Genomic DNA, 14,387 nt, shown 5'->3' with positions numbered 1-14,387 from the left:
AGTTGCTGCAGCCAAGATTACAGAGGTTTTTGCCTGCTTTCTCCTCGAGGATTTTGATGGCTTCCTGTCTTACATTTAGGTCTTTCATCCATTTTGAGTTTATTTTTGCATATGGTGTAAGAAAGTGGTCCAGGTTCATTTTTCTGCATGTCGCTGTCAGGTTTCCCAGCACCACTTGTTGAAGAGACTGTCTTTATTCCACTGAATATTCTTTCCTGCTTTGTCAAAGATTAGTTGGCCATACGTTTGTGGGTCCATTTCTGGGTTCTCAATTCTGTTCCATTGATCTGAGTGTCTGTTCTGGTGCTAGTACCATACTGTCTTGATGATTACAGGTGTGTAGTATAGCTTGAAGTCCAGGATTGTGATGGCTCTTGCTTTGGTTTTCTTTTTCAAGATTGCTTTGACTATTTGGGGTCTTTTCTGGTTCCATATAAATTTTAGGATTGTTTGTTCTAGCTCTTTGAAGAATGCTGGTGTTGTTTTGATAGGGATTGCATTGAATATGTATGCTTTGGGTAGTGTTGACATTTTAACAATATTTGTTCTTCCTATCCATGAGCATGGAATCTTTTTCCATTTTTTGTGTGTCTTCTTCAATTTCTTTCATAAGCTTTCTATAGTTTTCAGTGTATAGATTTTTCACCTCTTTGGTTAGATTTATTCCTAAGTATTTTATGGTTTTTAGTGCAATTGTAAATGAGATCAATTCCTTGATTTCTCTTTCTGTTGCTTCGTTGTTGGTGTATAGGTATGCAACCGATTTCTGTGCATTGATTTTATACCCTGCAACTTTGCTGAATTCATGAATCAGCTCTATCAGTTTTTTGGTGGAATCTTTTGGGTTTTCCATATAGAATATCATGTAATCTGTGAAGAGTGAAAGTTTGTCCTCCTCCTGGCCAATTTCGATGCCTGATTCTTGGTTTTGATTTCCAAAATATCCACGTAACATGTTTAATAACTCCCAGAGTCGTGTCATTTACAGATTGAATAAACATGCCTTTTGTATTTTCAAATACTTAAAGAATAAAAAAGTGGACAAGGCTCCAAGAACAAAGAGCCCTGACATATACTATTAGAGTATCTTTTTGAGGGGAACCAAATCAGCAAACTTTGAGTATGATCATCTAACTAGTTACTAATGAACCAATTTTACTAAAATGTTACCAATATTTATATACCTTTCCATAAGAATTTACTGGGAGAATTCTTCAAAAAGACTTCATTAAAGTCTAAATACAGTATAATTTCTTCATTTCCCTTATCTGTCTAACACAATCCAATTGACCTCTTGGCAACCAAATGACAAATCTTTTTGGTTGCATAGATAGATTCAGGTCAATGTTATTTGCCTGAAATGCTCACAGATCAATAAATATAAATGTCTTAAAAACATTAAGAGGGTACAAATCTGATCATTAAACATTAGTTACTTGCTAACTAAATATAAGCTCTCATATACAATGAACTTCTAATACACACTAATACATTAGTTTTTGCAAGGAAACATTTGTAACCTAAAGACTACTTCATTAATCAAATACACAAAGTATTTCACTCATCAATACATAGATTATCTGTTTAGTTAGGCAGCTAAATATATCAATTCCCTTTGCCTCTTAAAACATGCAATTAGCGTTTCAGAACACCACACATGGTAAGCAATAGTCTAAATGCATTACTAATTGTCTAAATTTACCAGAATGTGGCTAGCACAGAGCTCTGAACATAGTATAGCTTAATAAGTATACAATGAAGGACTGACAGTATATTTAGAACATGGTGATTTGAGTGTTATGATGTTCAGAAGGATAATTCAGATGGAGAATCTACTGTGTAGGAGGATGGAAAAGCTTTGCATTTAGTCAGTAGAAATAAACTAAGGTGAAACCATATAGGTGACCAGAAATTATGAGATGAGAGACAAAAGAAGAATGTCAAGGAATGGTTGGTGTACTTTTAATCACAAGAGTGGAGGGTACTGAAAAAGCAACAGGATTCTGAACAAGTAGAATTCAAGTCCTCGGTCTAAGAGGACCTACACTGCACTCCAGGTTGCCCTGACAAAGGGACCCCTACCTTAAAGTAATGACATTATAATAAGAACAATGTTCACTAATGAAGAAAACAGTGATAAAATGTAGGGCCATACATAAACAAGCTAAAAACATGCAACGTTCATGTTAAAGCAAATTCTGGGAAGGAGTTTGAGAAAGGTCTATATGTGGCAAAGATTGAGACCATAAGGAAAAGAATCTAAAGCATGAGTAAAAAGATTAACTGGAGCTGTGAAAAAAGTTCTGGGAACTGCAAATCTTTTGCTCCTCTCTCTGTCCTTGGGTTATTGATCGCATGGTTGCATATCAATATTATCTCTCCCGCTCTACTCATCGGCAATATTGCCTGAGCGGAACAGAAGGCACAAGCTTTCTCTCTTGGTGTTCTGTGTAAATTGACCTGGAACAAAGCAAAGCAGACAGCCTGCTGCAAATTTCTTGATATAACCACTTCCCTAAAAGGTTAGGCTCCCTGTAGCGAGGGTAAATGAGGAGGACAGGTTCAGGGTATACCAGGTTTAAGAGAGTGGAATTTGCGAATTCCTAATAGCAAAATGTGATGTAGTATTACAAAGTATTTTAGCAATTATTTTTTGCTTCTCTAAGGATTGTTGGTTCTAAAAGGAATTTTAGTTATAGCTTCTTGTTTCCAGGCAACACATGAGTATTGTAGAAAGATTCTACAATAATTTACGTAATTTAATAAGGGATCTGTCAGAGAAAAAGATTTTTGGCCCAAATTTTCATCTAAATTAAAGACAAATTTGGTGTGCTTGGGTGGCTCAGTCCATTAAGCGTCCAACTTCGGCTCAGGTCATGATCTCATGGCTTGTGGGTTCAAGCCCTGCATCAGGGTCTGTGCTGTCAGCTCAGAGCCTGAAACCTGCTTTGGATTCTTTGTCTCCCTCTCTCTCCGCCCCTCCCCTACTCACGCCCTGTCTCTCTCAAAAATAAATAAACATTACAAATAATAGTAAATTAAATATAAATTTAGTAAGTTGCAACAATTAGCTGATTTGACCTGAAAAAATAGCCTAATTTTTTTTAATTAATAGACTTTGCTTTTTAGAGCAGTTTTTGATTTATAGAAAAATTGATAGGCTACAGAGAGTTCCAATATGTCCTCTCCTCCCTCCATACTCACACGGTTTCTACTATCATTAGCATCAAACATTAGTGTGGTACATTTATTACAATTGATGAACCAATAGTGATACATTAACTAAAGTCCATAGTTGACATTAAGGTTCACTCTATTTTACAGGTCTATGTGTTTTTGAGAAATGCATAATGTCATGTATTCACCATTACAGTGCCATGCAGAATAGTTACATTGCTTAAAAAATCCCCTGTGGTCCACCTATACATCCCTTCCTCCTTCCCCCCAAGTCCTGGAAACCACTAATCTTTCTATTGCCTTTTTTTTTTCTTTACCAGAATGTCATATAGTTGAAATCACACAGTCTGTAGCCTTTTCAGACCGATTTATTTCACTTAGTAATATGCATTTAAGATTCTTCCATGTCTTTTTGTGGCTTGATAGCTTATTAATTTTTATCACAAAATAATACTCCATTGTATGCCTTTTTTAAAAAAACAATTACTACATTTAAAGATTATTTTTTATGATAAATTATCATAAATGCTACTTCATTGTTGAGGAAGGATTTATGCCCTCCCAGCATTAAGGAGAATTTTCTGGTTCATTTCCCTTTGGAATATAGCTTTTCACCCACAGGTCTAGACTAAAGGTCTAGAGTATCTAAGGGAAAGAGCTTTTCCTAATAATAAATGATGGATTATATGATTCACAGTCCCCAACAGTTACAATATAGGGAGGTTGAACATAACATAGTTCCTGATATGAAGTAAGTCATGGTAATAGGTATACACTGTAAGTTTAACCATATAGTAGAAATTATTTACAAAATTGTATTGCTTTATAAAATGAGGCAATTAAAAAAAAAGCAATTTTTCTTTCATTCAGAAAAATGCCCAAATCTAATCTAATTTGCTGCAGCTGGACACCACCTGCAGATGACTAAGTACTCTGAACATTACACACTTATCTTTTAAATATTGATAATGCCATTTTTCATTTCCTTGACATGAAATCCCACAGGGAATAATTATGCTAATAAACCTTAATGATTCTCGCAAATAAATGATCAAACCAAATTGCTACTGTTGATTTATATTAATGGATGCCTTTAGGACGAGATTTGCCAGTACGGTGCTGCCTCTTGAATCTCAATTCATCTTATTTAGCTGAAGAGTGTACATAGTTTGTTAAATAGATGAAGTGTTTAAAATATAATGTGTTTGTGCAGTTTTCGCACTTCATAATGTTCAAGCATTACCATCTTGCCTTGTGGCAAATCTGCATTTAATGGTTTCATTGTATATAACTTCCTTTCTTACTTTGTCTCTCTGTGATATGCAGTTAGGAAGTGACTATTTCTGGTCGATTCAGAATAAGCCAGTTTCCATATGTTGAACCTGACTGTTTCATTAAGGCAATAAAATCTGTGTCTGGATGTTTTATCCACCATAATCTGGGAATCACATTGACTAGGTGCCGATGGGATCAAGAGCTAAATAATTGTTTGTGGGGGAGGGAGGAGACACAGTTATATAGGCTTATTTGTTGCCCATTTAAACCTAGATTAGTGGTTCCCTTCCTTCACTGCTCTCTTAGTTTCATCCTCACTCTTGCATGCTCACCTATTAGGAAATTACTGACTTGGTAAATTCTAAAGGAACGCTAGAAAGTAACTATAGAAATGTTACACGTACATTTCTAAGGTTGGGGAACACCACACGGAAAGAATGCTTATTCTTTGTGGATATGAATAAAGTTTTATCTGGGTAATTTTTCAAAAAGCCACTTTTATTTAAAATGCCATGTAGTTTGGCATGACTGGCTAGCTCAGTTGGTAGAGCCTGTGACTCTTGATCTTGAGGTTGTGGGTTCAAGCCCTATGTTCAGTGTAGAGATTACTTAATAAAATAAAATGAAATGAAATACCATGTAGTTGAAAAAAATTATTACCTTCATCAAGATGATTGCCTCAGTTGTCTATTTTTGTGCATTCTGTCATTCTAAGCATAAGAGGAAAACCAAGTGCAGATACAACAGGTGTAAGAACAGAATTGAATGAAAAGTGACATTAATTAGTACTAAAATAGGTGGTTGGCATATACATAACAAGATATGGAACAGCAAGTAATAGTTGCTTAGAGATTCGTCATTTGGTGCATAGAGACTAATTGGTTAGTGGTGAAACAAAGACGACCACATCTAATTCATTGTAAAGAGCAGAGGAGTCCCTTTCTGAACTATAAAGCTCGTATTCATTTTTTAAAAAAGTGTGTACATATTAATATCCAAATACATATATAGGTAAAACACCTTTAGAAAGGCGTTGTTTTTCATTTCTTAACTTTGGAAAAAGTACCTAATTTGATCAAATTTGGCATATTTGTGGCATTTTTTTCAATGGAAAATTAACCAGACCAAACAAAAATTTGAAACCACTAAATGTATTATTTTATTCACTGTAGAATTTTCCAATTTAGCAGAAAAAGAGGAGCAGCCCAAACACACAATGGTAAGGAAATGATGAAATAAATAATAGCACATCAGCTACGTACCTAGAGAACAGGTGAGTATGTCTGGAGGGTCAGAGGGGCAGGCCCAGAAGAGGTGATTTGCAGAAAGCCTGAGCAACATCATAGGAAAGAATGACTGGGCACTGAGAACCTGAGCACCAACTCTAAGGTCCTGGAGAGCAAGAGGGACACAATACTCCTTCAAGAGGAATGGCAGATGAAGAAGGCAGCTACCTGAGGAGGGACAGCCTAAGAACCCAAGCTCACTGTGATCACTTGAAGCAAGGCAAAGGAGTATGGTGCAAGGCTGTTTACATTGTCCTAAGATCCAGCCCTGCTTGGCCCATAGCCAGAAAACAGAGAGGAACTGGGGGGCTGTGGGGAGGTGGAGACAGGGAAAAAGGGAGGAGAGGGGAAAGGCAAAGGGAGAGAGAGAGAGACAGAGCAGCTGTATCAATTCACTGGTAGAGCTAACAGACCAGAATGTCCCAGAAATCCTGTAACAACCTTGCCTTGAGATAATAAATGACAAAGTGTATAAGGAAATGCAGTGCAAAATATTTTGAAAACATTTTCCTGCTACCTTATACCTAATTGAGCATCTACTATATACCAGCCGCTTCATTTATAATTGTCTGTAATTATCAGGACAATTCAGTTTGTTTTACATATGAAGAAAACAAGATTCAGTAGAAGCAATTTGCCAAATTCATGGAAGGGGTTAGTTGTGCGACAGAGTTTTATACCAAGTCTGTCTTCCCAGCTCATGCTTTTTTTATAAAATTAAGTAGTTTTCAAATTGTGGATCACGAATAAGGTAAGATAAGAAAGAAAGCTAAGAAAGCAAGAAAGAGAGTATATATTGGATCATGATATAAATCGTGTTTCTTACTATGGGTCAAGGTCAAAAAAATTTAAAAACTACTGAATCTCAGGGAAATGCTGTGAACTTCGGAATTACAGCAAATTTCTCATTTTATAGAATGTTTTCCACAATGTCTAGGGCATCATTCCACACAAAATCATTTTTTTTTTCAAACAATCTCTGAATCAAGTGTGAAGTATATTTTTCCCAAACTTTACCAATCCTTCCAGTGATTATGGAGTAGTATATCAAAATGATCCCCACTTATTCTTTCCTAGGATTTTTGAAACATGGGGAATTTTGGAAATAATTGGAATGCTGGGAGAAACTGATCCAAGTATAAAGGTTACATGGAGAGAGAAAGGAAACAATGGTTTCAATCCTAACTTTGGAAACCGTGCCAAGGAATCCAATTTTAGGTAAGACAGCTCTGGCCTATAAGAAAACATCAGTTGTAAAAGTAGCAAAAAAGAAAAAGGAGTAAAAGAGTGAATTGAGTCAGAAGTGACAAGAGTAAAGGTTCTTGCTTCCTATGACTTTTTTAAAATGTTTATTTATGTTTTAGAGAGACAGAGAGACAGAGTGCGTGCAGGGGAGGGGCAGAGAGAGAGGGAGACACAGAATCAACAGCGGGCTCCAGGCTCTGAGCTGTCAGCACAAAGCCCCATGCAGGACTCGAACCTATGAACAGCAAGATCATGGCCTGAGCTAAAGTCGGGCGGTTAACTGATTGGGCCACCCAGGTACCCCTCCAAAACTTTTTTTATGCCTCTTTGGATCCCTAGTTATTTCTATAGTAATATGCCCATGACAATATTTATCCACAGTATACCTATCCATCATATAATTCTGTTCCTTGAGTTTTTCTTTCCTTTCCTAGTAGATACATCTAACAAATAGCCAAATAATAACCCACAAAGGTTAATTCAGCCCCTTAGGCCTTTAGGATCTATAATAGTACCTAGCATTTTGTGACCTGAATTGAGATGATATTTCTTACTGAATCAATCTATGACACCATCAATGGTAGGATGCCCAGGTATTTTATCCATCAGTAAAGGAAAAAACCCCTCTGATTTAACTGCAGCACATCATTTATTTTAAGGCCCATCCCAATTTCAGAAAGACTAAAATGAAAAAAGAAAGTATATCCTAGAATCTGTGAAACATGGATTTTCTCCCCCCCCCCGCCCCCCACCACCACCACCAGAAGTAAATTTTACTACAATACATATGTATATCTAAGGCCATGCCATCATGAAGGAGCACAATTAAGGAATTGTGATAATGGTAACTACAACAACCAGACAGAAACTATTGCTTTCAAACCACTCCCTCCACAAAGCATGATCCTAATTTTTTTCTCGGGTAATGTTTAAGTCCCTCCTTGACATCAACCAAGGCAACTGCTATATTCTGCATCAGCTAGGGTCTTCTGTGATACAGATGCCAAGACCAAACTGGCTGGTCAAGAGGTTTATTTTGGAAAAGGTCTATAAAGGAGAAAGGAGGAGGGAGAAGTAGACATAGGCATGGAGAGCCTTCAGAACTGATTCTGACACCTGTAAAAAGGAGAGAGGAAAAGAAGAAGAGCCTCAAACTGCTGTATAAATGATAAAGTCTCTACCAGGCCAGTAGGGAGTCTCCAAGCACAGCCTTTCCATGAGAGATGTCCCATGTTGGACCAAAAAGTCCCGGCTCTAATCCCCCAGTCATGCTCAGGCATTGCCTGGGAGCAGCTTTGGCAGAGTGTGGCCTGAGTGTGAACGCTGCCGTGGATCCTGATGTGCAGCAACCAGAGGTTCTTGGGCAATTGCTTTCCTTGAAGCAAGTTCCTTTAAAGAGAGATTTGAGCAGAGCACCCCCACGGCTGCTACATTGACACATGGAGTGCTAGTATGCGTCTCACATTTATAGTGGCTATTCTCATTTCCTCTAATCTTCTCATATGTCATCTTTGTTATCATTGTTATTCTGCTGACATCTTCTCTAAGAGTACCCTGTGTGCCCAGTTTATCCACTTACATCTCGGAATCAGACATACAAATCCCTAAGAGAGGTCATGGCTGGCAAAGCACCACCAGGATTAGGTGTCACTCACATCTGCCAAACTGGGACTCCTGCTTTTCCAAGAGTCCATATAGGGCTGGTCCTCTGTCTCCAGAGTCCTTCTCTTGAGGGTGCAGACCAGGACCCTGCCCTCACCTTTGCTGCATAATCATTATGGAAAAGGCTTCAATTTTTAAAAACTTAGAGTCAAATTAAAAAAAAAAAAACCTGTGTTCAAATAATATTTCATGATCCAATGCAAAGAAACTCATAAAAGTTTAAAGGATGCATTACTGAACCTATTTACAGGATGCACTGGCAAAGAAAGACTGTGTCTTTGACCTTGAACAAGTTATTTAACCTCCTTAACGTCTGTTTCCTCTTCTATAAAATGAAGAGGGTGGGCTAGATAATCCTTAAGGCCTCTTCTAGCACTAACATTCTATGAAATAAAAGTCAACTTAGAGATTAATTGGGTTTCTGAGCCTCGAGCAATTAATTACACTGTCGCTGCCCTTTAACAGACCCATCACAGAAGAAAATTAGATTCAACTGACAGATTTTAATCTTCACCAACTCATGTTGAATTGAAGTCCAACATTATTTTTTAAGATTTGCAAATTAATGCTTTCACAAAAGGTTCAGTAGCTTTGTGGGCAAGGAATTTGACCTGATAGACATATTATAATACCGAGGCCATTCTTTTCTATTTAAAAAATAGCCATTGTGCTGACTTTTTTCCTATATTCAGAACTTCAGCAGGCACTCTACCGGAATTTTGAAAAATGATAGAGAGTGGTTTTGTGAAATTCCTTACCAGTTTCCAAAGTGCTCAAGGACATCTGTGGTCATGGACTCTAGTTGTGCCCACACCTACTTCATCTAATTCCATTTTGTTTTTCTTACTTTTGTTTCCTTTACATTGCCTTTATGTATTATGATGCATTGCCTTTATCTTGGGTCAACATTGAATTGTTAACAGAAAAACATCCTGGTTAATTTTCCATTAAACAAAAGTCTGTTTTGATCTCCAGTTAATAAGGAAGTATTTCACATTATCCTCTTTTTAATGCCTATTCATTTCAACAATGCTGATTATTTTCCTATTTTTTCCTTAAATATCATAATTTATATACATAGTTTAGATTTTAAAAATTAAATCCCACAACTTTTGGTTTATTAAACTTTGTTTTCTGGTATCTAGTTTCTACTTTTGTGACATGTCTACTTGCATTGGTAATATCTCCAACATAAAAGCATAGGGAATAATATGAACGCCCATGTTTCTATTTTTAAAAAAATTGACCTAAGAAAAACTGGAAGCTATTTTTGTGCACCAGGGTACATATCCTGGTCTCGTCTCTCTGACTTGAGACAACACTATTCTGTATTTAATAGCATCATTCCCACACACGGCTTTATACTTTTAATACTTGTAAAGATGTGATATTACTTTCCATGTTTAATAAGGCTGAGACACACTTCCTAAATCACTTTTAACTCCACGTGTGTGAGATTACTACATCCTATTGCGGGTACATCTACTTTGTTTTCTCTAAGCTGTGGCATATATATTTTACTTTGTCTAAAATGGCTTTTAATGCACAGAAATTTAAAATCCAGAATTGCCAAATTCATCAATTATTTCCTTTAGGTCTAATGTGGGTTTTTTGACCATATTTAAATACTCTTTTAGTAATGTGAGATCATAAAGCTTTTTATGATCCAACTATAATTCACCTGGGATTTATATATTCTGTATAATGAGATAGGTGTATAATTTTATTATTCTTTTGTCCATATGAATACCATTGTTCCAGTACCATTATCTTTCCTTATTGATCTGCAATGCACCAATTTCAGTTTTAATTACTCCATGTGTATAGTAACACTACCTTGTAGAGCAAGGCTTTGCCTGATTTATTGTTCTTCAATAGAGGGCTATTATTTGCCCTCTGTTGTTCTATATAAATTTAGATTTCCCTTGCCAAGTCCCATGAAAATAAGGTTGGAAATTGCAATGGAATTTATTTGAATCTACGGATCAATTTGGAGAAAAAAACAATGTCTGCATATTATGTCCTCCTAGCCATGTACATGGTATAGCTCAATAGCTGTTTTAAAATGTCCTTTAATTAAGCTTTAGAACTTTTCTATAAAGGTCTTTTGCCTCTTTGTTTATTTCTAGTTAAATTCTTTGTTGCTGTCATAAATACTGTCTATATCCTTGAAGGCCCAAGTAGGAAACAGCACCCTCATATTAGGTCATTTACACATACGTAGGCAGGGTTTAAGCAAACTACCAGGGATTATACAGTACCTAAGGTGCAGTAATGTTGGGGAACCATTACTACTCCTAAACTTAAAGGGAAGGAAAGAAGAAATTTTCCAGAACGCAAAGACAGAAACAGCTATGCAGAGAGAGCCCTCTGATGGGAGCTATGACTTTTGATGGGTGATACAACCAGCCAAGAGCAGCCCCACAGGGAGAGAGATGAGGTTATATAACCCTCATACTCTTTTCCTCCTCCCTTGGATCTCCTGCTGCTGCTGCTGCTGCTGCTGCTACTACTTACTGAACCTAATGAGAAGCCAGAGAATAAGGGAACTTCTTACTGCAGGTCGGTATCCCAAGGCACTACCACTGTGGAGGAAGGTGAAGAGTGAATCTGGAGGGGCAAATTGATATTCAACAAATTATTTCTCTATATTGATTTTATATCCACTAGTCTTGCTAAATTCCATTTTAAAAATTTCTTTTTTTCAACTTTATTTATTTTTGGGACAGAGAGAGACAGAGCATGAACGGGGGAGGGGCAGAGAGAGAGGGAGACACAGAATCGGAAACAGGCTCCAGGCTCTGAGCCATCAGCCCAGAGCCCGACGCGGGGCTCGAACTCACGGACCGCGAGATCGTGACCTGGCTGAAGTCGCACGCTCAACCGACTGCGCCACCCAGGCGCCCCGCTAAATTCCATTTTAAAATTTGATCACGTATCTGTAGATTTTCTTGAGTCTTCTATGTTCATAAACATCTTTTGCTTTCCTCTCCTTACACCATATAAAAGATTTTCTTCCTTTATTGAACTAACCATAACTTCTAATAAATAGAAGAACTAATTAATCGGGGTATCCTTGGGGCTCCTGGGTGGCTCAGTCAGTTGAGCGTCCAACTTCGGCTCAGGTCATGATCTCACAGTTTGAGTTGGAGCCCCACATCGGGCTCTATGCTGGCAGCTCAGAGCCTGGAAGCTGCTTCAGATTCTGTGACTCCCTCTCTCTCTGCCCCTTCCAGGTTGCACTCTGTCTCTCTCTTTCAAAAATAAATAAACGTTAAAAAAATTTAAAAAAAAATTTTTTTACCCTTGCCTTATATGTTGACATCTGACCTCTAAGTAAGATGTTTGCAGTAAATTTTTTTCTTGTTTTTACTTTTATTATTGCGAAATCAGTATATGTACATTGTAGAAAGTGAGAATATATAGATAACAATATAAGAACACTATATTTCTATTAGCAGAGTTTATGACTATTAATACCTTAGTGAACTACAAGAATATACATGGGCAGATTTTTAACTGAATGAGATTAAACTGATTATGCATATTATAAAAGGTTACACACTATGAAGGGCATTTCATACTATAGGTGTTTTATTCCCTTGTTTGTGAATTTTCAGCCTGGATGGAAATTTAAATTTTATCAATTTATTTCTACATTCAGAAAAAAAAGTTCTTTTGTTCTTATCAGTCAGTTAATTTCTACAATAGTTCTTTTATTCTATTTTTTTTTTTTTGAGAGAGAGAAAGAGAGAGAGAGGGAGAGTCTGTGCACACACACAAGTGGGGGAGGGGCAGAGAGAGGGAGACATAGGATCTGAAGCAGGCCAAGTCCTGTGAGCACAGAGCCCAATGTGGGGCTCAAATCCATGAACCATGAGATCATGGCCTGAGCTGAAATCCAGAGTTGGCTGCTTAACCAACTGAGCCACCCAGGGACCCCACAATGGTTCTAATATTCTTATTTGGTTGTTTTGTGAAAGTGGGTGTGAGTGGGCTTATAACCTGGACAGAAAACTTTCTGGCTCAATTAACTTGAGTACACTGATTTAAAACATACTGTGTTAAAGTAGAAAATACTTTCATCTTATTTCTCTTATTAAACAAAGATGGAATTAAAATCATAAGTTTAAACAAAATGTATTTGATAATTTTATTATATAAAGCATATTAGATTTTTCTGCCAACTCTCATGGTTGATGAGTATTCATCATTCTTCATGCTTCACCATGCTTCATTTGTGGGAAAACTGAGACCTAGGCTGCAGATATGTCTCCCAAAAGGAGGATTAATTTTTGTTCCAGAGATGAAGCTATGTAACTGAGAACCACTTTTAAATGCTTATTTCTAGGCTTTATTTGGGGAGGACAGTTGAAATATCAGGAACAATAGATGTGAAAAAAGAAGAAAAAATATGGAAATATCATCATGGTGGGTAGTAGTCATTTCACGTGTTAAATTACCCCCAAATAGTAAACATAATCTAGTTAGCATATGTGAATTTTTTTATGAGTATTTATCTCTGTGCTTGGCCCTTTTAGGGTTGTTGTTATTGTTGTTGCTGTTGTTTTGCCACAAATGATAATGATATTTGGAGAAGGGGTGAACTAGCTGGATATCACTAGCCTAACAGTGGTTCACAAACACCAGAAACATCTGTGGAACTTTAAGTACAGCTGCTACATGCCAAAGATTGAAGTTATACACTTACCCTGCATCATATATACCATATAAAAAGTTAATCCAAGATGAATCAAAGACCTAAACCTAAGAGCTAAACTATAAAATTCTTAGAAGAAAACATAAGGGAGAAAAGTTCAAGATTTGACAATGATGTCTTGGAAAGGACACCAAAAGCCCAGGTAACAAAAGAAAAAAAGATATAAACTGGACTACATCAAAATAAAAATGTTCTGTACAAAGGACAAAGTCAATAGAATGAAAAGGCAACTTACAGAATGTGAGAAAATATTTGCAGATCATATATCTGATAAGGAGTTAATATCTAGTATGTATAAAGAACTCATACAATTCAACAAAAGCCAAACATCCAATTTTAAAAATGGCAAAGTATTTGAATAGACATTTCTCCAAAGAAGAAATGCAAAAGGCCAAGAAGCACGAAAAAATGTTCAACATCTCTAATTATTATAGAAATGCAAATCAAAAACCACAATGAGATACCACCTCACATTCTTTGTAATATCTACTGTTCAAAAAAAAAAAAACCCACAAAAATTCAAACCAGAAAACAAGTGTTGGCAAAGATACATAGAAATCAGAACCCTTTGTGCACTTTCAGTGGGAAAGTAAAATGGTACAGCTACTGAGGAAGAATTTGGTGCTTCCTTAAAAATTAAAAACAGAATTATCATATGACCGACCATTTCCACTTCTAAGTATATACCCCAAATAATTGAAAGAAAAGTCTTGAAGAGAGACCTGTACACTCAAGTTTATAGCAGCATTATTCACAATAACCAAAGGGTGGAAGAAGTGTCCACTGATGGATGAATGGATAAACAAAATGTGGTATATTCACACAATGGGTATTTTTCAGTCTCAAAAAAAGGAATCAAAGTGAGAAATGCCACAACTTGGATGAACCTGGAGGACATTATGCTAAGTGAAAGAAACCAGTCACAAAAGGACAAACGCTGTATTATTCCACTTACGGGAGGTACCTAGAGTAACCAAAATCATAAAGACAAAGTAGAATGGTGATTGCCAGGGGCTGGGGTG

This window comes from Leopardus geoffroyi, chromosome B3 (genome assembly GCF_018350155.1).
Source record: "Leopardus geoffroyi isolate Oge1 chromosome B3, O.geoffroyi_Oge1_pat1.0, whole genome shotgun sequence".
Taxonomy (NCBI): domain Eukaryota; kingdom Metazoa; phylum Chordata; class Mammalia; order Carnivora; family Felidae; genus Leopardus; species Leopardus geoffroyi.
Note: the sequence above shows the minus strand (reverse complement) of the source record.